A 24,537-nucleotide genomic window follows, 5' to 3' on the forward strand; every position below is an offset into this window, starting at 1 on the left:
TATATCCCAAATAGTCCAATTAGTAGGCGTCATTGAGTTCAGTAATCCACCCGTTCAGAATGCAGACATTAGGAGTTCCAAAAGTTACCAGTAAAAGTTTATCCAAACAAATCAAACGACATTTCTAATTCATTATTAGGTACTCTAATATCTAAATAAACAATAATATTTCATACGGAGCGAACTATTTTCGTTAGGAAAGGAAAAGAACACAGCACGCTCCCTCGGTCACGCGCTCAATGAGACTAGTTTTGCCATGGGACTTCCTTTGGATAAACAACTATTCCTCGTTGGTTTTTCAGAATAAAAGCCTGAAACCATGTATAAAGACTATTGACATCTAGTGGAAGCCATAAGAACTGCAATTTGGGAGGCGGGAGTCTTTGTATTCAATAGGTTAAGCTTGGAATTGGCTGGCAGGTCAACAGAAAAAAATTGGTCCTCGGGTTTTCGCCTGCCAAATCAGTTCTGTTATACTCACAGACATACTTTTAACAGTTTTAGAAACTTCAGAGTGTTTTCTATCCAAATCTACCAATTATATGCATATCCTAGCTTCTGGGCCTGAGTGACAGGCAGTTTACTTTGGGCACCTCAATCATCCAAACTTCGAATACTTCCCCCTAGCCTTAAAGAGTTTTAAGGTGAGAACAGCTCAAATAAGCAAAGAGAAACGACAGTCCATCATTACTTTAAGAAATGAAGGTCAGTCAATACAGAACATTTCAAGAACTTTTAAAGTTTGTTCAAGTGCAGTCGCAAAAACCATCAAGTGCTATGATGAAACTAGTTCTCATGAGGACCGCCACAGGAAAGGAAGACGCAGAGTTACCTCTGCTGCAGAGAATAAGTTCATTAGAGTTACCAGCCTCAGAAATTGCAGCCCAAATAAATGCTTCACAGAGTTCAAGTAACAGACACATCTCAACATCAACTATTCAGAGGAGACTGTGTGAATCAGGCCTTCGTGGTCGAATTGCTGCATAGAAACCACTACTAAAGGACACCAATAAGAAGAAGAGACTTGCTTGGGCCAAGAAACACAACCAATGGACATTAGACCGGTGGAACTGATTGGCCCAAATTTGAGATTTTTGGTTCCAACCGCCATGTCTTTGTGAGACGCAGAGTAGGTGAACGGATGATCTCCGCATGTGTGGTTCCCACCGTGAAGCATGGAGGAGGTGTGATGGTGTGGGGGTGCTTTGCTGGTGACACAGTCAGTGATTTATTTAGAATTCAAGGCACACTTAACCAGCATGGCTACCACAGCATTCTGCAGTGATACGCCATCCCATCTGGTTTGGGCTTAGTGGGACTATCATTTGTTTTTTAACAGGACAATAACCCAAAACACACCTCCAGGCTGTGTAAGGGCTATTTTTTGATCCAGCCCTGAAACATCCAAGTCTACTTATCAAGGTCCTTGCTGTTGAGCAGCTGATGTTTAGGTTACGATGTGGTTTGACCAGGGCCTTGAACAAAAGTCTGCAAAACCCATGCAGTAGCTATCCTGGAGGATGGTTGCCACCCTTGATATAAAATAATGCAACATTACAACGAAATACTTTTTGTTTTTATAAAAGTATTCCTTCATTCAAAGAATCAGGTATCAAATGGATAAGGTAGGCTACTTCAGAGCAAGGTATCTATAAGTAGACATGTTTATATACTAGGCTCATATATTCATGTTTCAAGGGGAGATCTATGCACAGCAAGTTATTTTTCGATTAGGCTATTCTTAGAATATTTCTTTACGTTGTCGCAATTACATGGCTACTTCAGAATCCCAGTTTTCAAACGGTGCCTATGTATTTACACTATCTAGGCTACAGTGCCGTTGGAATGGCGACAACGACACTCATGCTTAGTTAGCTATAGGCAACTAGCGAGATAACTGCTACAAGTTATGTTTGGAATTTGCTATCTAGTTAGTCTGTTTCGCTGTCATTATTTTATACCTGCTGCTGGAATGTCGAGTTCTCTCTCGGGAAACGGCCCTCTTGCACTGGCACACACGAGACACACACACACACACGAGACACACACACACACGAGACACGCACTGAAGGATCATTCCGACAATGGCTGATATGTCGATTTTTTTGTTGTTGTGAATGATAATATTTAAAGGTGTTCCTTCAAAAATTATATTAACAACATTTAAGAAACAAATTTCCATGACTTTTCATGACCTCAACAAACCCTAATTTGACAATTTTGATCAGGGCATTATGCGCATTCAGGCTGGCCCATTTTCAATCTGCGCAATTCTTGTACTGTCACGCACAGATGCACAGACTAGCGGCAAATAAACGTGAACAAAATAGAATCAGGAAATGATTGCCCACTCTACAAATGTTATGCAATGCAGATCCCGCCTTCATCCCGCTTTGATAAACTTGCCTCGTTGTGTCAATCTGGGTAGGCGATAGGCTACTTAAAAAAGAAAACGAGCTCCCGAGTTGTGCAGCGGTCTAAGACACTGCATCTCAGTGCAAGAGGCGTCACTACACTTCCTTGTTCGAATCCAGGCTGTATCACATCGGGCCGTGATTGGGAGCCCCATAAAGTGGCGCACAATTGGCCCAGCGTTGTCCGGGTTTGGCCAGATTAGGCAGTCAATGTAAATAAGAATTGTTTTTTAACAGACTTGCCTTGTTAAATTTAAAAATGATGGAGGAGCTGGTAAGCAATTTCCCAAACATTAGAAGTGCCGGTATGGTGTCCGGACAGCACTCATAGGCCTACTTCACATAATGGACTTTTATGGATTGTTTTTATAGCACTGAAATCATTTTTAAATGACAATTTCTGTGCTCTGTTGTCCCAATAAAATGAATCAGAGTATATGTAGCCAGAGCCGACTGAACGGCTTGCCTTTCAATCCACGTAGGCTAATATAACTGTGAATTAAATATTCATCTATGCTCTTTTGAAATGGCATATGGTAACACAGCTGCCAAGTGGATTTAACTTGTCTGTACTAATTGTCTATCTCAGTTTATTATTGCATTGTATATTGGAAGTATTGTCTTTACCCAACAACACTCTATCCCCTGCTTAATAAAACCCTGTATTTACATACTGTCTTGAATGCAAATAGATGAGCCATATGTTTCCCACAGAGGAAGGACAGAGTGGGTTTTTCCATGCACACTAATTATTCGATATGAATCTGATTATGCCAATACTCTAAACAATCAGCATGGGCTTGCGGTCAAAACGGCCACGCTAGATGGCGCATTCCGAACGTAAACGCCAAATATCACCCTTCCAGGCTTTTGTAGACTATTTTTATCCGACAGCATCCTTTGCATTGTTCATGGATGCAACGTTCCCTCCCATCCGGTAGAGGCTGCTGTGCAGTATGCTGGCGAGGAGCGCTGTGTTTTTCCAACACTGCTTTGCTGCTGCTTAGTGCGCTGTCCACTTCAGCACCAGGCAGGAGAAAAGTCAGCTCGAGATTGGGAATCCAGGACCACGGACAAATCCTTCCTAAGAGGACGGCATCCCCTTCAGCGTCACACGTTGTCCGAAATACAGAAACACTCACCGCTGTCGGCCGTCCAGCAATTCCTTTATTCAGGAGAGAGGGATACGAATAAGGTAAGAAACATCACATCACCTCGTGCTTATTCATAGAAGAGGAATTAAGTTGACAAGCTCGCGACAGCAGGGCTGTTCGCGCATCAGTGAAGAATGAACGGTAGCTCAAACCCCGTTAGCATGCTCAGGCTGGATGAAATGAACAGATTCACTTTGCAGTTATATTTTACTATTGCTCCTGTGTAAACACGACAGTCTGTTTTGTTAACGTAAATTGTGCGTTCCAAGAAATGTCCGTGTACAAACAAATACCGTTATTGTTGTTAACCACACAGATCGAGGCGCTGCAGATGTCCCTGCTTTTTGTTGTTGTACTAATCGATTTCCGGAGCTCTGTTGCCTGCTACTTCTTTCATTCGTAGGTTCATGCTTTTATATGTTTACCGTTAACCGTTCAGTGGACTGTCTGTGGTTGTTCATAATCATTTTAGCCTCACATATGAGCCGCGCTGATATGAGTTTGCTGACGACATAGTTCATTGTATATGTGTTTATAGCGTGCTACTATCATTCATCTGACCTGATAGAGAATCAAATGGAGTAGTATGTTTGATAATAATCGTCCTATTCATGACTACCTTCCCTGAGCCATTATTGAAATCATACACAATTTTACATTTCATACTATCATATGATAAATCCTGACTGAGTGTGATGAATGTCCTTGATTTCCCCCGACATAAATGATAACGGTACAGTATACAGAATGAAATTGACCGGCGTCCTTGAATACAGGAATCCACATCAGTTCAGTAGGCTACTCTCAACTCAATGGGTAAATTGCTCCCATTTCCCTATGGCTCCAGATGCAATTTACACTGGTTTAGCTGTGGATCTGACATAGTTCTGCATGGAGGTAAATATAGCATACACATGGCAAGCATTGAAAGACAGGCAGAGAGTTGGTGTCATTATTGTGTTTTTTGGCTGAGGAACTGGTTGTACAGAAGACGTTGGTTGTCATACGGTGTTATTGTTTATTGGCATACTGTAAATTGGTTGCTCTGTAAATTGGTTGTCCTACTGTAAATTGGTTGTCCTACTGTAAATTGGTTGTCATACTGTAAATTGGTTGTCCTACTGTAAATTGCTTGTCATACTCTGAATTGGTTGTCCTACTGTAAATTGCTTGTCATACTGTAAATTGGTTGTCATACTGTAAATTGCTTGTCATACTCTGAATTGGTTGTCCTACTGTAAATTGGTTGTCCTACTGTAAATTGCTTGTCATACTGTAAATTGGTTGTCATTCTCTGAATTGGTTGTCCTACTGTAAATTGGTTGTCATACTGTAAATTGGTTGTCCTACTGTAAATTGGTTGTCATACTGTAAATTGGTTGTCCTACTGTAAATTGCTTGTCATACTCTGAATTGGTTGCAGTTAGTTGTTGTGTTAGGTGTGTCCTGATAAGTGTCATCCAATGTTACTGTGAGTGTTCAAAATCAAATCAAATTTTATTTGTCACATGTTACAGTGAAATGCTTTTCTTGCCCTTAACTAACAATGCAGTTTTAAGAAAGAAAAAATACATTAAATAAATATAACAAATAATTAAGGAGCAACAATAAAATAACAGTAGCAAGGCTATATACAGGGGGTTACCGGTACAGAGTCAATGTGGAGACTATATACAGGGGTTACCGGTACAGAGTCAATGTGGAGGCTATATACAGGGGGGTTACCGGTACAGAGTCAATGTGGAGGCTATATACAGGGGTTACCGGTACAGAGTCAATGTGGAGGCTATATACAGGGGTTACCGGTACAGAGTCAATGTGGAGGCTATATACAGGGGGTTCTGGTACTGAGTCAATGTGGAGGCTATATACAGGGGGTTCTGGTACTGAGTCAATGTGGAGACTATATACAGGGGGTCTGAGCGGGCGGCTCAGGGGGCTGGCGCGCAATGTGGAGACTATATACAGGGGGCGGCGTGGAGGCCGGGGGCGGTACAGAGTCAATGTGGAGACTATCAGGGGCGGTACGAGCGGGGCTTCAGGGGGCTGGTACTGAGTCAATGTGGAGGCTATATACAGGGGGTACCGGCGGTCAATGTGGAGGCTAAATACAGGGGGTACCGGTACAGAGTCAATGTGGAGGCTATATACAGGGGGTTCTGGTACAGAGTCAATGTGGAGGCTAAATACAGGGGGTACCGGTACAGAGTCAATGTGGAGGCTATATACAGGGGGTTCTGGTACTGAGTCAATGTGGAGACTATATACAGGGGTTACCGGTACTGGGCCAATGTGGAGACTATATACAGGGGGTACCGGTACAGAGTCAATGTGGAGACTATATACAGGGGGTTCCGGTACTGGGCCAATGTGGAGGCTATATACAGGGGGTACCGGTACAGAGTCAATGTGGAGACTATATACAGGGGGTACCGGTACTGGGCCAATGTGGAGACTATATACAGGGGGTACCGGTACAGAGTCAATGTGGAGGCTATATACAGGGGGTACCGGTACAGAGTCAATGTGGAGGCTATATACAGGGGGTACCGGTACAGAGTCAATGTGGAGGCTATATACAGGGGGTACCGGTACAGAGTCAATGTGGAGGCTATATACAGGGGGGTACCGGTACAGAGTCAATGTGGAGGCTATATACAGGGGGTACCGGTACAGAGTCAATGTGGAGGCTATATACAGGGGGTACCGGTACAGAGTCAATGTGGAGACTATATACAGGGGGTACCGGTACAGAGCCAATGTGGAGGCTATATACAGGGGGTACCGGTACAGAGTCAATGTGGAGACTATATACAGGGGGTACCGGTACAGAGTCAATGTGGAGACTATATACAGGGGGTACCGGTACAGAGTCAATGTGGAGACTATATACAGGGGTTACCGGTACTGGGCCAATGTGGAGACTATATACAGGGGGTACCGGTACAGAGTCAATGTGGAGGCTATATACAGGGGGTACCGGTACAGAGTCAATGTGGAGACTATATACAGGGGTTACCGGTACTGGGCCAATGTGGAGGCTATATACAGGGGGTACCGGTACAGAGTCAATGTGGAGGCTATATACAGGGGGTACCGGTACAGAGTCAATGTGGAGGCTATATACAGGGGTTACCGGTACAGAGTCAATGTGGAGGCTATATACAGGGGGTACCGGTACAGAGTCAATGTGGAGGCTATATACAGGGGGTACCGGTACAGAGTCAATGTGGAGGCTATATACAGGGGGTACCGGTACAGAGTCAATGTGGAGGCTATATACAGGGGGTACCGGTACAGAGTCAATGTGGAGGCTATATACAGGGGGTACCGGTACAGAGTCAATGTGGAGGCTATATACAGGGGGTACCGGTACAGAGTCAATGTGGAGGCTATATACAGGGGGTACCGGTACAGAGTCAATGTGGAGGCTATATACAGGGGGTACCGGTACAGAGTCAATGTGGAGGCTATATACAGGGGGTATCGGTACAGAGTCAATGTGGAGGCTATATACAGGGGTTACCGGTACAGAGTCAATGTGAAGGCTATATACAGGGGGGTACTGGTATAGAGTCAATGTGGAGGCTATATACAGGGGTTACCGGTACAGAGTCAATGTGGAGGCTATATACAGGGGGTACCGGTACAGAGTCGATGTGGAGGCTATATACAGGGGGTAACAGTACAGAGTCAATGTTGAGGCTATATACAGGGGGTACCGGTACAGAGTCAATGTGGAGGCTATATACAGGGGTTACCGGTCCTGAGCCAATGTGGAGGCTATATACAGGGGTTACCGGTACTGAGCCAATGTGGAGGCTATATACAGGGGGTACCGGTACAGAGTCAATGTGGAGGCTATATACAGGGGGTACCGGTACAGAGTCAATGTGGAAGCTATATACAGGGGGTACCGGTACAGAGTCAATGTGGAGGCTATATACAGGGGGTACCAGTACAGAGTCAATGTGGAGGCTATATACAGGGGGGTACCGGTACAGAGTCAATGTGGAGGCTATATACAGGGGGTACCGGTACAGAGTCAATGTGGAGGCTATATACAGGGGTACCGGTACAGAGTCAATGTGCGGGGGCACTGGTTAGTCGATGTAATTGAGGTAATATGTACATGTAGTTAGAGCTCTCACCTTAGCCACCCTTATGCAGCCAGCTAGTCAGCCAACTAGTCAGCCAGCTAGTCAGCCAACTAGTCAGCCAGCTAGTCAGCCAGCTAGTCAGCCAGCTAGTCAGCCAGCTAGTCAGCCAGCTAGTCAGCCAGCTAGTCAGCCAGCTAGTCAGTCAGCTAGTCAGCCAGCTAGTCAGCCAGCTAGTCAGCCAGCTAGTCAGCAAGCTAGTCAGCCAGCTAGTCAGCCAGCTAGTCGCAGCCAGCGTCGCGCGTCAGCCAGCTAGTCCAGTCCGGACTAAGAGAGTCCAGACTAAGAGAGTCCAGACTAAGAGAGTCCAGACTAAGAGTCTGATGGAGGGATTAGATCAGTGTGTATTAATATGAAGCTAACTGCTAGCAGAACACAAGGTGACTAAGAAAGAAACGTGGTTGGAGTCTGTAGTCTGGACAATAGAGACCCACTGTCTGGCCAACAGTAATCCCTAGTCACCTAGTTGGTCTAGATGTAGAAGCTTGTCACTGACCAACTACTCTAAGCACAAGTCTCTCCTGTACTCTATATCTTTCTGCTTCTCTCTTTCTCTCTCCATTTTATTAACGTTGTTATTTAATGAGCAATGCTATTTCCCACTGTCTGCTACATCTCTCTCTCTCTCTCTCTCTCTCCTCTCTCTCTCTCTCTCTCTCTCTCCCCCAACGGCCCTAAACACCTCTCCCTATGCAGATCAGCGTGTTTTTAAATCCAAACAGTAAATGTTAGAGCACAATGGGTGGCAGGGCTAGTTCTCCCTATATCAAAGACAGCGATTCCTTCCAAATGATGTTCTTATCGCTGAGCAGCAGAGAGAACAAAGCCAGAAACTGTTCCCCTTCATTCCTCTTAAACCACCAGGCAGCACCGAGGTGGGCTGGGTTGTGTGGATGTGTGTGTGTTTGTGTGGATCACATGTAGTGTGATCCAGGAAGTCTCCTTCAGAAGAGGGCATTACTGTGACCATCACATGTTGTGGGATCCAGGAAGTCTCCTTCAGACGAGGGCATTACTGTGACCATCACATATTGTGGGATCCAGGAAGTCTCCTTCAGAAGAGGGCATTACGGTGACCATCACATGTTGTGGGATCCAGGAAGTCTCCTTCAGAAGAGGGCATTACTGTGACCATCACATGTTGTGGGATCCAGGACGTCTCCTTCAGAAGAGGGCATTACTGTGACCATCACATGTAGTGTGATCCAGGAAGTCTCCTTCAGAAGAGGGCATTACTGTGACCATCACATGTAGTGTGATCCAGGAAGTCTCCTTCAGAAGAGGGCATTACTGTGACCATCACATGTTGTGGGATCCAGGAAGTCTCCTTCAGAAGAGGGCATTACTGTGACCATCACATGTTGTGGGATCCAGGAAGTCTCCTTCAGAAGAGGGCATTACTGTGACCATCACATGTTGTGGGATCCAGGAAGTCTCCTTCAGAAGAGGGCATTACTGTGACCATCACATGTTGTGGGATCCAGGAAGTCTCCTTCAGAAGAGGGCATTACTGTGACCATCACATGTTGTGGGATCCAGGAAGTCTCCTTCAGAAGAGGGCATTACTGTGACCATCACATGTTGTGGGATCCAGGAAGTCTCCTTCAGAAGAGGGCATTACTGTGACCATCACATGTTGTGGGATCCAGGAAGTCTCCTTCAGAAGAGGGCATTACTGTGACCATCACATGTTGTGGGATCCAGGAAGTCTCCTTCAGAAGAGGGCATTACTGTGACCATCACATGTTGTGGGATCCATGAAGTCTCCTTCAGAAGAGGGCATTACTGTGACCATCACATGTTGTGGGATCCAGGAGTCTCCTTCAGAAGAGGGCATTACTGTGACCATCACATGTTGTGGGATCCAGGAAGTCTCCTTCAGAAGAGGGCATTACTGTGACCATCACATGTTGTGGGATCCAGGAAGTCTCCTTCAGATCTGTACTATCAAGGGCTTTATTTACTAGTTCTAATGGTGCAAAGGATTTCAATCTGTATTGTATAGCATTTTCAGTAGACAGACGAGTGTCGTTAGCACCTTCCAGTCTTCCAGTTGGGTTAATTAATATTAAATATTACAGAAAGACAAGCCCCAGTCTCCTCTGTCTGTCAGCCCCATACTGTATACCCAGGGTCTTCACACACAGGGCTGGTGGCCAAATTAAAATGCCTCTGTTCCCATCCATATTTCAACCTATCACCCTCCAAGCACACACACACAAACACACACCCACACACATGCATGTGTGTGGGTGAGTGAGAGAAAAAAAGAGAGAGAGAGAGAGAGGAGAAAGAGAGAGGAGAGAGAGAGTTGATGTCATCTGGCTCACGTATCTGTGTGTATCCGTGTGTATCTGTGTGTATCTGTGTGTATCCGTGTGCATCTGTGTGCATCTGTGTGCATCTGTGTGTATCTGTGTGTATCTGTGTGTATCTGTGTGTATCTGTGTGCATCTGTGTGCATCTGTGTGCATCTGTGTGCATCTGTGTGTATCTGTGTGCATCTGTGTGCATCTGTGTGCATCTGTGTGTATCTGTGTGTATCTGTGTGTATCTGTGTGCATCTGTGTGTATCTGTGTGCATCTGTGTGCATCTGTGTGCATCTGTGTGTATCCGTGTGTATCCGTGTGTATCTGTGTGTATCTGTGTGCATCTGTGTGTATCCGTGTGTATCCGTGTGTATCTGTGTGCATCTGTGTGCATCTGTGTGTAAGCCTACTATCTGTCTGGAGTAGCTCAGTCCTGGACCTAATGGACTGTTCCTCATAGATGGGAGAATGTGTACTTCCCCTGCATTCAAGACTTCCTCTGCCTAAACAAATAAAATAAATAGTGGATTCCTCACTGGGTTCTATGGGAAGGGCTCTGCATAATGACCCATAGAACCCAGTGAGCTCATCAACGGTTCTTTACAGCTCACAAACGTTTTTTTTTTTCTTCTCTCTTTTGGTGATAATTAAAATGTAGGGGAGGTCGGCTCATTTGAATATTTTGAGGTGTGATTTGCGTACAGCTCTTTTTGTGCAACTTTGAGTGAGAATGTCATTCCGGTCGGTGTAATGTGTTGCATTATGCCTTTACGTTTTGTATCAGACTACGGCCAGTGACGGTGACTTGTGAAAGACTCACGTATGGCCTTGTGGCAATTGAGAACAGTTGACTAAATTAGTCAGTGGTTCTCAATTCTCTCCTCGTGGACCCCCAGCTGTTCCAGAGGTAGATTCAACTTGTCAATTAACACAATAATAAAACCTATGACATTTTAACAACATACTGTAATATGGCTGACTAGAATAAAAAATAACCTGTATGCTTCTCCAAAAGGATCTACAAAGAACCTTTCAGATTGTGAATGGTTCTTTATAGAACCATTCTCCATAAAGGTTCTATAAAGAACCATAATAAAGTGTTCTATATAGCCACATAGTGGAACCTTTTTTTAATGGTTCTTTATAGAACCATTCTCTATAAAGGTTCTATAAAGAACCATAGTAAAGTGTGGTTTTAATGTTTTTTTATAGCACCAGTTAAAACCTTATGGACATGTTTCTATACAGTATAGTACCAAACAATGTTCCGCTACGGTTACCAGCCTAAGAAACCCTATCTGGTACTGTTTCGAAGAGTTATTTTTGTGTGTGTGTGTGTGTGCGTGCGTGCGTGCGTGCGTGTGTGCGTGTGTGTGTGTGCGTGTGTGTGTGTGTGTGTGTGTGTGTGCGGTGTGTGTGTGTGTGTGTGTGTGTGTGTGTGTGTGTGTGCGTTAGTTGCCCTTTAGCCCTCAGCCTCCAAAGCGGATGCTACTGAAGAGGGCTCGTGAATCCAGACCCATGAGCCATTATATTACTCACTACTGAACTGGTAGAGGCTTTGAGATAAGCTGCTGTTCTCTTCATTTCATTTTCTAACTGGCATCTGTTTGTATTGGTGTTGTCAGTTGTGATTTCTCCGATTGGCCTTGAGTAGTGTGTCTGTGTTTGTTTAGTTTTTTGTCGGGTTTTAATATCCTCGTGAGGGTTCAGAAGTCCTTAGGGTTACAGTTATGGTTAGGAGTAAAGGTTTGGTTTAGTGTTAGGGAAAATAGGATTTTGAATGGGATTCAAGTGTTTGGTCCCCACAAGGATAGTAAAAGAAACGTGCGCGTGTGTGCGTGCGTGCGTGTGTGAGCGTGTGCGCATGTGCGCGTGCCTGTGCGTGTGTGTGCGTGCGTGTGCGTGTGTGTGCTCGTGTTAGCTACCTGACGTATGTGAGAGGAGGTCAGCATTACAGCATGTGATCTAGATATTCCTTTACATCAAGAACAAGCACTGTTTTACATATCCTTTGATCAGAGATAATCAATTCAACAAGACACATTTCTTTTTTGCCTGGTTTATTCATTCAATGATTTCCTCAGATCTATATTACTCATTTAAATAGTAGCGTTGTAATTCATCAGTTGTTATGAATTATAAACATTTCCTTTATAAACAAACTATTCTACAGGGCTAACAGGCATCTTCTACACTGTGTTCACTTCAATAATAAAGTCTCATCTGATTTCTCTCAATGAAAACATCTGTATGGCGCCCTATTCCCTACATTTATCACCCTATTCCCTACATTGCACACTACTTTAGCACCCTATTCCCTACATTGCACACTACTTTAGCACCCTATTCCCTACATAGTGCACTACTTTAGCACCCTATTCCCTACATAGTGCATAACCTTAGACCCTATTCCCTATGTAGTGCACTACTTTAGCACCTTGTTCCTTACATAGTGCACTACTTTTGACCAGAACCCAATGGGCCTTGTTCAAAAGTAGGGCTCTGGTCAAAACTAGTGTGTGTGAGTGTGTATGTGTGTGTCCTCTAGAGATCCCCTTTGTCTCTTCTTGTCTCTTCTTTCCCACTGACTTCAGAGCTGCTTTGAAGTTTTCCCCACAGTAACCAGGTGAAGAGGAGAGAGGGAGATGAGGAGGGGGAGGAGAGGAGAGGAGAGGGGGGAGTAGAGGAGAGGAGAGGAAGGGGAGGGAAGGAGGTGGAAGGAGAGGGAAAGTGAAAGAGGACAGGAAAAAAGGACAGGAAGAAGATGAGAGAGGGGGACAGAAAGGGAGGAGTTGTTCCATTTCAGTTCAATTTCTTGCCCCTAGTCCATTCCCTTAGTTCCTTCTCTCTCAGTGGGAGGGGAGGAGATGAGGAGACGAGAGGAGAGGAGAGGAGAGGAGAGAGAGGAGGGGAGGGAAGGAGAGGAGATGAGGAGAGGGGTTGGAAGGGGAGGGGATGAGAGAGGGGCTTTCTATCACTCAAAATGTCAAGCTTCTGCCTCCAACCCTGGCAAACCCTTCTCCACTTTCTCCTCCCTCCTTAATCCTTCCCCTCCCTCCTTCCCCACTGCGGACGACTTTGTCAACCACTTTGAAAAGATGGTTGACAAACAGACACCTCCCCTCAGAGAGTCTCTGTACCTCAGAGGAGTGTCTGGTTCCAGAGCTCACAAAGTAAAGAACAGATGATGGCTCTACTCTCCTGGCGTGGGTTACAGGGTTAATTCTGCGTGGTTACAGGGTTAATTTTGCGTGGTTACAGGGTTAATTCTGCGTGGTTACAGGGTTAATTCTGCGTGGTTACAGGGTTAATTCTGCGTGGTTACAGGGTTAATTCTGCGTGGTTACAGGGTTAATTCTGCGTGGTTACAGGGTTAATTATGTGTGGTTACAGGGTTAATTATGTGTGGTTACAGGGTTAATTCTGCGTGGTTACAGGGTTAATTATGTGTGGTTACAGGGTTAATTATGTGTGGGTGGTTACAGGGTTAATTCTGCGTGGTTACAGGGTAAATTCGTGTGGGTGGTTACAGGGTTAATTCGGTGCGTGGTTACAGGGTTAATTCTGTGTGGTTACAGGGTTAATTCGGTGCGTGGTTACAGGGTTAATTCTGCGTGGTTACAGGGTTAATTCTGCGTGGTTACAGGGTTAATTCTGCGTGGTTACAGGGTTAATTCTGCGTGGTTACAGGGTTAATTCTGCATGGTTACAGGGTTAATTATGCGTGGTTCACAGGGTTAATTCTGTGTGGTTACAGGGTTAATTCTGTGTGGTTACTGGGTTAATTATGCGTGGTTACAGGGTTAATTCTGTGTGGTTACAGGGTTAATTCTGTGTGGTTACAGGGTTAATTCTGCGTGGTTACAGGGTTAATTCTGCGTGGTTACAGGGTTAATTCTGTGTGGTTACAGGGTTAATTCTGTGTGGTTACAGGGTTAATTCTGCGTGGTTACAGGGTTAATTCTGCGTGGTTACAGGGTTAATTCTGTGTGGTTACAGGGTTAATTCTGTGTGGTTACTGGGTTAAAACAGAAATAACTGAAAGGCTAATAGTTTAGGTATTAATTCTGAGAGGTTAAGGTTCAGGTTATGGTTTGGGGAAGTGTCCTCATGTCTTGCTAGAGCGTTGTGAACTGAGGCTCGGTGGTCTGAGCAGTGCTCGACCAGCATCACAAGAATGGTTTCTTTTTTTTCTGTGAGCCTTAGCAAGGCATTTATCGACGTTCTCAGGACCTTTACAAACGTCCAAAATGGTGTCTATTTCTAGTGATCAGGCTGGTGTGTGTGTGTGTGTGTGTGTGTGTGTGTGTGTGTGTGTGTGTGTGTGTGTGTGTGTGTGTGTGTGTGTGTGTGTGTGTGTGTGTGTGTGTGTGCATGTCAGAGAAGGCTGGTGGGAGGAGCTGTAGGAAGACGGGCTCCTTGTAAAGGCTGGAATGGAATGGTATGAAACACATCAAACATATGGGACACCCCGTGAATCCCGTTCCATGAATCCCGTTCCACGAATCCCGTTCCACGAATCCCGTTCCAGCCTTTACAAGGAGCCCGTCCCCCTTATAGCTCCTCCCACCAGCCTGTGTGTGGGAGGATGGAGAAGCTGACAGAAGCATGGTGACTTACAGGATGTGAACAGCTGCTGCTAAACTCAACAACCCAACGCACACACACACACTGCTCTATTCACACACTGGAGTGTCTGGAGAACCTGTGAGACATCACACTCTCGTCAACTCCTTCAAACACGTCATGCGCCTTAGAAAGAGAAAATGGCAACATTTTCTCTATGCCCCATGGCAAAATGTGTCGATTTGCTGGAAATTATCTTTAAATCTATTGTTTTTCTCTTCTCTGTCACGAGTTGGTGGGGGTGTATGGATGTGGGTACACAGACCCACAAGCCCCTGTGGCCCCTCGTGATGAGTTTCGTTTTTTTGGTGGCCCCCAACCCCATCAAAGTTGCCCGTCATAAACAGCTCTACTGTACAAGTAATGGCATTATGATTCAGCTGTGTATAAGTCTCAGCTCTCTCCAAGAGAAGAGACATCTTTTTGCAAAGACTTCACAATGTGATGCATAGCAATGATACCATGTTGGAGGCAGAGAAACAGGCAGAAAAACAGGCAGAGAAACAGGCAGAGAAACAGACAGAGGAACAGGCAGAGAAACAGGCAGAGAAACAGGAAGAGAAACAGACAGAGGAACAGGCAGAGAAACAGGCAGAGGAACAGGCAGAGAAACAGACAGAGGAACAGGCAGAGAAACAGGCAGAGGAACAGGCAGAAAAACAGGAAGAGAAACAGGCAGAGAAACAGGCAGAGAAACAGGAAGAGAAACAGGCAGAGAAACAGGCAGAGGAACAGGCAGAACAGGCAGAGGAACAGGCAGAAAGCCTGAACAAGCTGTGAATGTTGCTCCTCGCCCCTGGCTGCCTCTCTCTCTTTAACAGGGAATGTTTGGCTTCATTGCTCCTTATTGGAAATAGGTACACACACACACACACACACACACACACACACACACACACACACACACACACACACACACGCACACACACACACACACACACACACACACACACACACACACACACACATAGAGAATTGGAAAACGGTAGGTGGTTTGAGGGGACAGGCAGGGAGTAGCGTGGGTGGCAGTAGGAGGCGAGAGCCCAATTTACGTTGCTGCGCTCCTCTGAGGCTAGCGCTGCGGCCTCTCTTAGTCACGGGCCGTAACGACACACACATAAACAGGGGCTGCATGGAGGCACAGAGAGGGAAGACAGAGATAAAGGGGGCCGTTTTAGTATTGTTATTGTATTGAAGTCAGAGCATTTGTCCACATGAAAACATGTTAGACATGGCAAAATGTATAGAACTGCAAGAACAATTGCTTTATGTTACTTCCAGATCCTGGTTATATTACCTCCAGATCCTGGTTATATTACTACCAGATCCTGGTTATATAACCTCCAGATCCTGGTTATATTACTACCAGATCCTGGTTATATTACCTCCAGATCCTGGTTATATTACTACCAGATCCTGGTTATATAACCTCCAGATCCTGGTTATATAACCTCCAGATCCTGGTTATATTACCTCCAGATCCTGGTTATATTACCTCCAAATCCTGGTTATATTACCTCCAGATCCTGGTTATATAACCTCCAGATCCTGGTTATATTACCTCCAGATCCTGGTTATATAACCTCCAGATCCTGGTTATATAACCTCCAGATCCTGGTTATATTACTACCAGATCCTGGTTATATTACCTCCAGATCCTGGTTATATTACTACCAGATCCTGGTTATATTACCTCCAGATCCTGGTTATATTACTACCAAATACTGGTTATGTTACCTCCAGATCCTGGTTATATTACCTACAGATCCTGGTTATATTACCTACAGATCCTGGTTATATTAGCTCCAGATCCTGGTTATATTACTACCAAATCCTGGTTATGTTACCTCCAGATCCTGGTTATGTTACCACCAGATCCTGGTTATAATAACACTGGAGCCTGGTTATGTTACCACCAGATCCTGGTTATATTAACACTGGAGCCTGGTTATGTTACCACCAGATCCTGGTTATATTAACACTGGAGCCTGGTTATGTTACCACCAGATCCTGGTTATATTAACACTGGAGCCTGGTTATGTTACCACCAGATCCTGGTTATATTAACACTGGAGCCTGGTTATGTTACCACCAGATCCTGGTTATGTTACCACCAGATCCTGGTTATAATAACACTGGAGCCTGGTTATGTTACCACCAGATCCTGGTTATATTAACACTGGAGCCTGGTTATGTTACCACCAGATCCTGGTTATGTTACCACCAGATCCTGGTTATAATAACACTGGAGCCTGGTTATGTTACCACCAGATCCTGGTTATGTTACCACCAGATCCTGGTTATAATAACACTGGAGCCTGGTTATGTTACCACCAGATCCTGGTTATATTAACACTGGAGCCTGGTTATGTTACCACCAGATCCTGGTTATATTAACACTGGAGCCTGGTTATGTTACCACCAGATCCTGGTTATATTAACACTGGAGCCTGGTTATGTTACCACCAGATCCTGGTTATAATAACACTGGAGCCTGGTTATGTTACCACCAGATCCTGGTTATATTAACACTGGAGCCTGGTTATGTTACCACCAGATCCTGGTTATATTAACACTGGAGCCTGGTTATGTTACCACCAGATCCTGGTTATATTAACACTGGAGCCTGGTTATGTTACCACCAGATCCTGGTTATATTAACACTGGAGCCTGGTTATGTTACCACCAGATCCTGGTTATAATAACACTGGAGCCTGGTTATGTTACCACCAGATCCTGGTTATATTAACACTGGAGCCTGGTTATGTTACCACCAGATCCTGGTTATATTAACACTGGAGCCTGGTTATGTTACCACCAGATCCTGGTTATATTAACACTGGAGCCTGGTTATGTTACCACCAGATCCTGGTTATATTAACACTGGAGCCTGGTTATGTTACCACCAGATCCTGGTTATGTTAACACTGGAGCCTGGTTATATTAACACTGGAGCCTGGTTATGTTACCACCAGATCCTGGTTATATTAACACTGGAGCCTGGTTATGTTACCACCAGATCCTGGTTATATTAACACTGGAGCCTGGTTATGTTACCAATGCGATAAAAAAGAATCAGCCCGCAGAGACTGAAGATGGGGCATTCGCTTGGCTTTGTGAGATTCTCAATGCTTTTGTTAAACCCCTTTTGTGGATCTTTTCACATTTAAGGGGTGTGATTTGAAGATTTGCTTTCTCAGCAAGACAGGATAGGAGGATAGGCCTGTTAGATTTTTTCATGGGGTTTTATCCCTTCTCCTAGCATCAGCAGTGTTTAGGTTGTCAGTCTTTTATGATGTTCCACAGTCATTGTATTTGCTGTTTAATATGCTTGTTTGGTTCCTACAGAGACTATGAGCTCACGACTGCATCAGTAAACAAGGTCCGTTACTGCAATAAGTGATGCTTCATTTCTGAATGCAGCTGCCTGAGTCAATGCTCCAAGAGAGGAGAGAGAGAGAAAGAGAGAGAGTAGAGAGGGAGACGGGAGGTACAGTAAGAGAGGGAGAAAGAATAAAGAGGGGAAAGGGAGAAAACAGAAAGAGAGACGAAAGGGAGAGATGGAGAAGAGATAAGGAGAGATGGAGAAGAGATATGGAGAGATGGAGAAGAGATATGGAAAGGGAGAGATGGAGAAGAGATAAGGAAAGGGAGAGATGGAGAAGAGATGTGGAGAGATGGAGAAGAGATAAGGAGAGATGGAGAAGAGATATGGAGAAGGGAGAGATGGAGAAGAGAGAATGAAAGGGAGAGATGGAGAAGAGATACATGGAAAGGGAGAGATGGAGAAGAGAGAATGAAAGGGAGAGATGGAGAAGAGATACATGGAAAGGGAGAGATGGAGAAGAGATAAGGAAAGGGAGAGATGGAGAAGAGATACATGGAAAGGGAGAGATGGAGAAGAGAGAATGAAAGGGAGAGATGGAGAAGAGATACATGGAAAGGGAGAGATGGAGAAGAGAGAATGAAAGGGAGAGATGGAGAAGAGATACATGGAAAGGGAGAGATGGAGAAGAGATACAGGAAAGGGAGAGATGGAGAAGAGATAAGGAAAGGGAGAGATGGAGAAGAGAAGGGAAAACTGAAGAAAAAGAGATGCTACTGTAGCTAGCTTATTAATCTTAGGAGGTGCTGACTGCTTCCCTGTCTACTCCGCTGGCTGCTGAAGCACACGACCAGGGGAAATGAGGTTGAAGGAAAGGGCAGCCTGGCGGCCATGTTCTCCAGGTGACCTTCTTTCAGAGTGGCAAAACGGGGAAGAGCGTGGTGGAGGGGGCCACATGACCTTTTCCAGCCCAGTGGAGATGGCTGGCCCTGGGTCACAGGCGTTCTGAGCCCAGCCTGTAGCATCTATTCTCCAGGCCTGGTTAATAACACAGTGGTTTTGATTGGCCTCTCAGCTCGCCCAGCCCTTTGTGTCCTGATCCACTACACAATGGGAGCTGTCCGTCAGGAGCTCTGAGCTTTAACAAGGACTGCATGGATGGTAGGCAGAGGGAGAGACAGAGAGAGAGAGAAGAGAGAGAGAAGAGAGAGAGAGAAGAGAGAGAGATAAGAGCGAGAGGAGATAGATAGATAGAGAGAAAGAGAAGAGAGTGAGGGAAGAGAGAGAGAGACAGAGAGAGAGAGAGAGAGAGAGAGAGAGAGAGAGAGAGAGAGAGAGAGAGAGAGAAAGTGAGAGAGAGAGAGAGAAGATAGTGAGAGGAGATAGATAGAGAGTGAGGGAAGGGAGAGACAGAGAGAGAGAGAGAGAGAGAGAGAGAGAGAGAGAAAGTGAGAGAGAGAGAAGAGAGCGAGAGGAGATAGAAAGAGAAGAGAGTGAGGAAGAGAGAGAGAGAGAGAGAGAGAAAGTGAGAGAGAGAGAAGATAGTGAGAGGAGATAGATAGAGAGTGAGGGAAGGGAGAGAGAGAGAGAGAGAGAGAGAGAGAGAGAGAGAGAGAGAGAGAGAGAGAGAGAGAAAGTGAGAGAGAGAAGAGAGCGAGAGGAGATAGAAAGAGAAGAGAGTGAGGGAAGAGAGAGACAGAGAGAGAGCGAGAGAGACAACCCTAATGCCCAACCCTAACCTTAACCCTAACCACACTGCCAACCCTAACCTTAACCCTAACCACACTGCCAACCCTAATGCCTAACCTTAAATTAAGACCAAAGAAAACATTTTTAGTTTTCATTAATTTTTACTTTGCATCTGGCCCATGTAGCGGAAATCGCTCAGCTCTGCCTCCAGGACAAGACTATAAACATCCACCTGCTATAGAGAGGGATGAGAAGGAGAGAAGCAGTTTTAGCAATCAGGTGTTTATCTGTCCATCTGTCCATCTGTCCACCGTCTCATCAGTATTCTACCTCTGTCTCCTCCATCCGTTAACCCAACAGTACAGCAGCCGATCCTCTGGTGGGTTTATGAGAGACTGGTGTCGGGGGGATTTCATGCCCACTGCCCTTTTCCATTAGGGAGGTAGAAACAGTGGAGTCCACCTCTCTTCTCTGGGCCCCACCACCACAAAAAGTTGTGGAGCGTGAACCCTAGGATGAGAGAGAAGGAAAGACAGAGAGAGAAAGAGAGGCAGAGAGAGAGAGAGAGAGAGAAAGAGAGAGAGAGAGAGATGAAAAAAGGGAGAGAGAAATAACCTAGTCCAGGGAGATGAGGAGCCTAGTCCAGGGAGATGAGGAGCCTAGTCCAGGGAGATGAGAGAAGCCTAGTCCAGGGAGATGAGAGAAGCCTAGTCCAGGGAGATGAGGAGCCTAGTCCAGGGAGATGAGAGAAGCCTAGTCCAGGGAGATGAGAGGAGCCTAGTCCAGGGAGATGAGGAGCCTAGTCCAGGGAGATGAGAGAAGCCTAGTCCAGGGAGATGAGAAGAGCCTAGTCCAGGGAGATGAGAAGAGCCTAGTCCAGGGAGATGAGAGGAGCCTAGTCCAGGGAGATGAGAGAAGCCTAGTCCAGGGAGATGAGGAGCCTAGTCCAGGGAGATGAGAGGAGCCTAGTCCAGGGAGATGAGAGGAGCCTAGTCCAGGGAGATGAGAAGAGCCTAGTCCAGGGAGATGAGCCTAGTCCAGGGAGATGAGAGGAGCCTAGTCCAGGGAGATGAGAGGAGCCTAGTCCAGGGAGATGAGAGGAGCCTAGTCCAGGGAGAGGAGCCTAGTCCAGGGAGAGGAGCCTAGTCCAGGGAGATGAGGAGCCTAGTCCAGGAGATGAGGAGCCTAGTCCAGGGAGATGAGAGGAGCCTAGTCCAGGGAGATGAGAGGATCCTAGTCCAGGGAGAGGAGAGGAGCCTAGTCCAGGGAGAGAGAGGAGCCTAGTCCAGGGAGATGAGAGGATCCTAGTCCAGGGAGAGGAGAGGATCCCTAGTCCAGGGAGATGAGAGGATCCTAGTCCAGGGAGATGAGAGGAGCCTAGTCCAGGGAGATGAGAGGATCCTAGTCCAGGGAGATGAGAGGAGCCTAGTCCAGGGAGATGAGAGGATCCTAGTCCAGGGAGATGAGAGGAGCCTAGTCCAGGGAGATGAGAGGAGCCTAGTCCAGGGAGATGAGAGGAGCCTAGTCCAGGGAGATGAGAGGAGCCTAGTCCAGGGAGATGAGAGGAGCCTAGTCCAGGGAGATGAGAGGAGCCTAGTCCAGGGAGATGAGCAGAGGATGGAGAAGAGGACAAGGAAAGGGATAGATGGATTAGAGATAAGGAACCGGCGTGTCTTTGTGAGACGCAGAGTAGGTGAACGGATGATCTCCGCATTTGTGGTTCCCACCGTGAAGCGTGGAGGAGGAGGTGTGACGTGTGGGAGTGCTTTGCTGATGACACTGTCAGTGATTTGGTTAGAATTCAAGGCATACTTAACCAGCATGGCTACTACAGCATTCTGCAGTCATTCGCCATCCCATCTGGTTTGGGCTTAGAGGGACTAGCATTTGTTTTTCAACAGGACTATGGCTGCATCAGATGACCTGGCCTCCACAATCACCCGAGCTCACCCCAATTGAGATGGTTTGGGATGAGTTGGACCGCAGAGTGAAGGAAAAGCAGCCAACAAGTGCTCAGCATATGTGGGAACTCCTGTTTGTTGTTGGAAAAGCATTCCATGTGAAGCTGGTTGAGAGAATGCCAAGAGTGTGCAAAGCTGTAATCAAGGCATAGGGTGGCTACTTTGAAGAATCTCAAATATAACATTTATTTTGATTTGTTTAACAAAACATTATTATTTTTTTGGTTACTACATGATTCAATATGTGTTATTTCATAGTTTGATGTATTTTCTATTATTGTACAATGTAGAAAATAGTAAAAATAAAGAAAAACCCTTGAATGAGTAGGTGTGTCCAAACTTTTGAGTGGTACTGTACATACATTTAAAGAATTTATTTTCAGGACAGACTCTTAAAATGTATGATCAAGGAAAACAGAACCTGTATGTAAATATTCAAAGTTATTACATTTTTTTATTTTATTATTTACCCTCATTTCCTCCCCAATTTCGTGATATCCAATTACGATCTTGCAACTCCCCAATGGGCTCGGGAGAGGCGAAGGTCAATTCATTCGTCCTCCGAAACATGATCCGCCAAACCGGCCTTCTTAACCAATGTGTCAGAGGAAACATCGCTCAACTGATGACCAAAGTCAGCCTGCAGGCGTCCGGCCCACCACAAGAGCGTGATGAGCCAAGTAACCCCCCCCGCGGCCAAACCCTGACCTAACCCGGACGATGCGGGGCCAAATGTGCGCCGCCCTTTGGGACTCCCAGTCACAGCCGGTTATGACACAGTCTGGGATCGAACCCGGGTCTGTAGTGACACCTCATGTCTTAGACGCTGCGCCACTCTGGAGTCCCTATATTATTATACTTTATTGATCACTTACATTTTGTTCATTATGGGTAAAATACCACGTTAACTAGAATGCATTAGTTTAACCCTCAAGTTGATCAAAAAGCCTTCAAAAAGAAGCCAAAGAAATTAAATTATTTTGATGGAAATATAACTGGCTATTTTAAGCACTTAGATTAAAATAGTATATAAATGTTGTTTCCAGAGAAAAGTGATATTTTCTTTGGTATCTGGAAGTGTGAGCGGTCAGATTCAATGAAACTCTCATGTTCTATGACTGATTGGAATTACTTACTTTGAATTGAACTACATTCAATTCTACTTCCTGTCACTCAAATTCAAAATCCTGTGAGGTGTAGCCAGTTCAATTGGAAGTTCAACTCATGAGTTAAAAGGGAGTCAGAATAGCAATGAGCACTGTACACCGGGGACTTTGGCCTGAGTGGAGGCAGGGAGCAGATGGCTGCACATACACACACACACACACACACACACACACACACACACACACACACACACACACAGCCTGGACAGAGAGAGGATATTACAGGCAAGCTGGACACTCCTAATCTCCTTTTGGGATTAATAACATAGTCCCGGCAGCTGCACAGTTGGAGTGGAGAAATAGAGGGTCAGCTAGTCAGGACACTAACTAACTCTTGTGCGCGTGTTTGTGTGTGCGTGTTTGTGTGCATGTGCTTGTGTGTGTGTGTGTGTGTGTGTGTGTGTGTGTGTGTGTGTGTGTGTGTGTGTGTGTGTGTGTGTGTGTGTGCACAGGAGAAGACACTCTAACAAACAAACGCTACCCTGGAGGATGCCTGCTGATGCTCCCCTCACAGCCACTCTGTCACATGATACAGTCACCCTCTGTGACCCTTGACCTCTGCCACGCTCCAGATGTGACAGACAATTGGCTTGGCAGGCTGGCACTTCAATTCAATCCCCTGTGCTGAGAGAGAGAGAGAGAGAGAGAGAGAGAGAGAGAGAGAGAGAGAGAGAGAGAGAGAGAGAGAGAGAGAGAGAGACACAGACACAGAGAGAGAGAGACAGAGAGAGACAGACAGAGAGAGAGAGACACAGAGAGAGAGAGAGAGACACAGACACAGACACAGACAGACAGACAGACAGACAGACAGACAGACAGACAGACAGACAGACAGACAGACAGACAGACAGACAGACAGACAGACAGACAGACAGACAGACAGACAGACAGACAGACAGACAGACAGGGTGGTGTCCTCATCCCTCCAGCTGCAGCTAGGTAATCATTACTGCTGCTCTTTTTAACCTGCTGAAGCAGATGGCCTCATTCAGCTCTGCATGCATATTAAATGACTGGCTGGAATATTCTCCCTCCCTCCCTCCTCTCCTTCCCACCCCCTCCTGACTCCCTCTATCCCTCTCTCCCCCTCACACCCTTTCTCCCTATCCTCCCTCCTCTCCTTCCCACCCCCTCCTGACTCCCTCTATCCCTCTCTCCCCCTCACACCCTTTCTCCCTATCCTCCCTCCTCTCCTTCCTACCCCCTCCTGACTCCCTCTATCCCTCTCTCCCCCTCACACCCTTTCTCCCTATCCTCCCTCCTCTCCCTCCTACCCCCTCCTGACTCCCTCCATCCCTCTCTCCCCCTCACACCCTTTCTCCCTATCCTCCCTCCTCTCCTTCCTACCCCCTCCTGACTCCCTCTCTCCCCCTCACACCCTTTCTCCCTATCCTCCCTCCTCTCCTTCCTACCCCCTCCTGACTCCCTCTATCCCTCTCTCCCCCTCACACCCTTTCTCCCTATCCTCCCTCCTCTCCTTCCTACCCCCTCCTGACTCCCTCTCTCCCCCTCACACCCTTTCTCCCTATCCTCCCTCCTCTCCTTCCTACCCCCTCCTGACTCCCTCTATCCCTCTCTCCCCCTCACACCCTTTCTCCCTATCCTCCCTCCTCTCCTTCCCACCCCCTCCTGACTTCCTCTATCCCTCTCTCCCCCTCACACCCTTTCTCCCTATCCTCCCTCCTCTCCTTCCCACCCCCTCCTGACTCCCTCTATCCCTCTCTCCCCCTCACAC

At 46.1% G+C, this 24,537-nt stretch overlaps 1 long non-coding RNA gene across 1 annotated transcript in view; it reads left to right on the forward strand.

The window, feature by feature from the left end:
* Positions 1-3,433: 3,433 nt before the first annotated feature.
* LOC145878558 (uncharacterized) overlaps positions 3,434-24,537 on the forward strand; it is an 83,191-nt gene continuing 62,087 nt past the window's right edge. Inside the window, exon 1 of the long non-coding RNA XR_014391997.1 lies at positions 3,434-3,609. This is a non-coding gene — a long non-coding RNA (uncharacterized LOC145878558). The remainder of the gene's footprint in view (positions 3,610-24,537) is intronic.

Source organism: Salmo salar, chromosome 04, assembly GCF_965601325.2.
Source record: "Salmo salar chromosome 04, fSalSal1, whole genome shotgun sequence".
In the NCBI taxonomy this organism is placed as follows: Eukaryota; Metazoa; Chordata; class Actinopteri; order Salmoniformes; family Salmonidae; genus Salmo; species Salmo salar.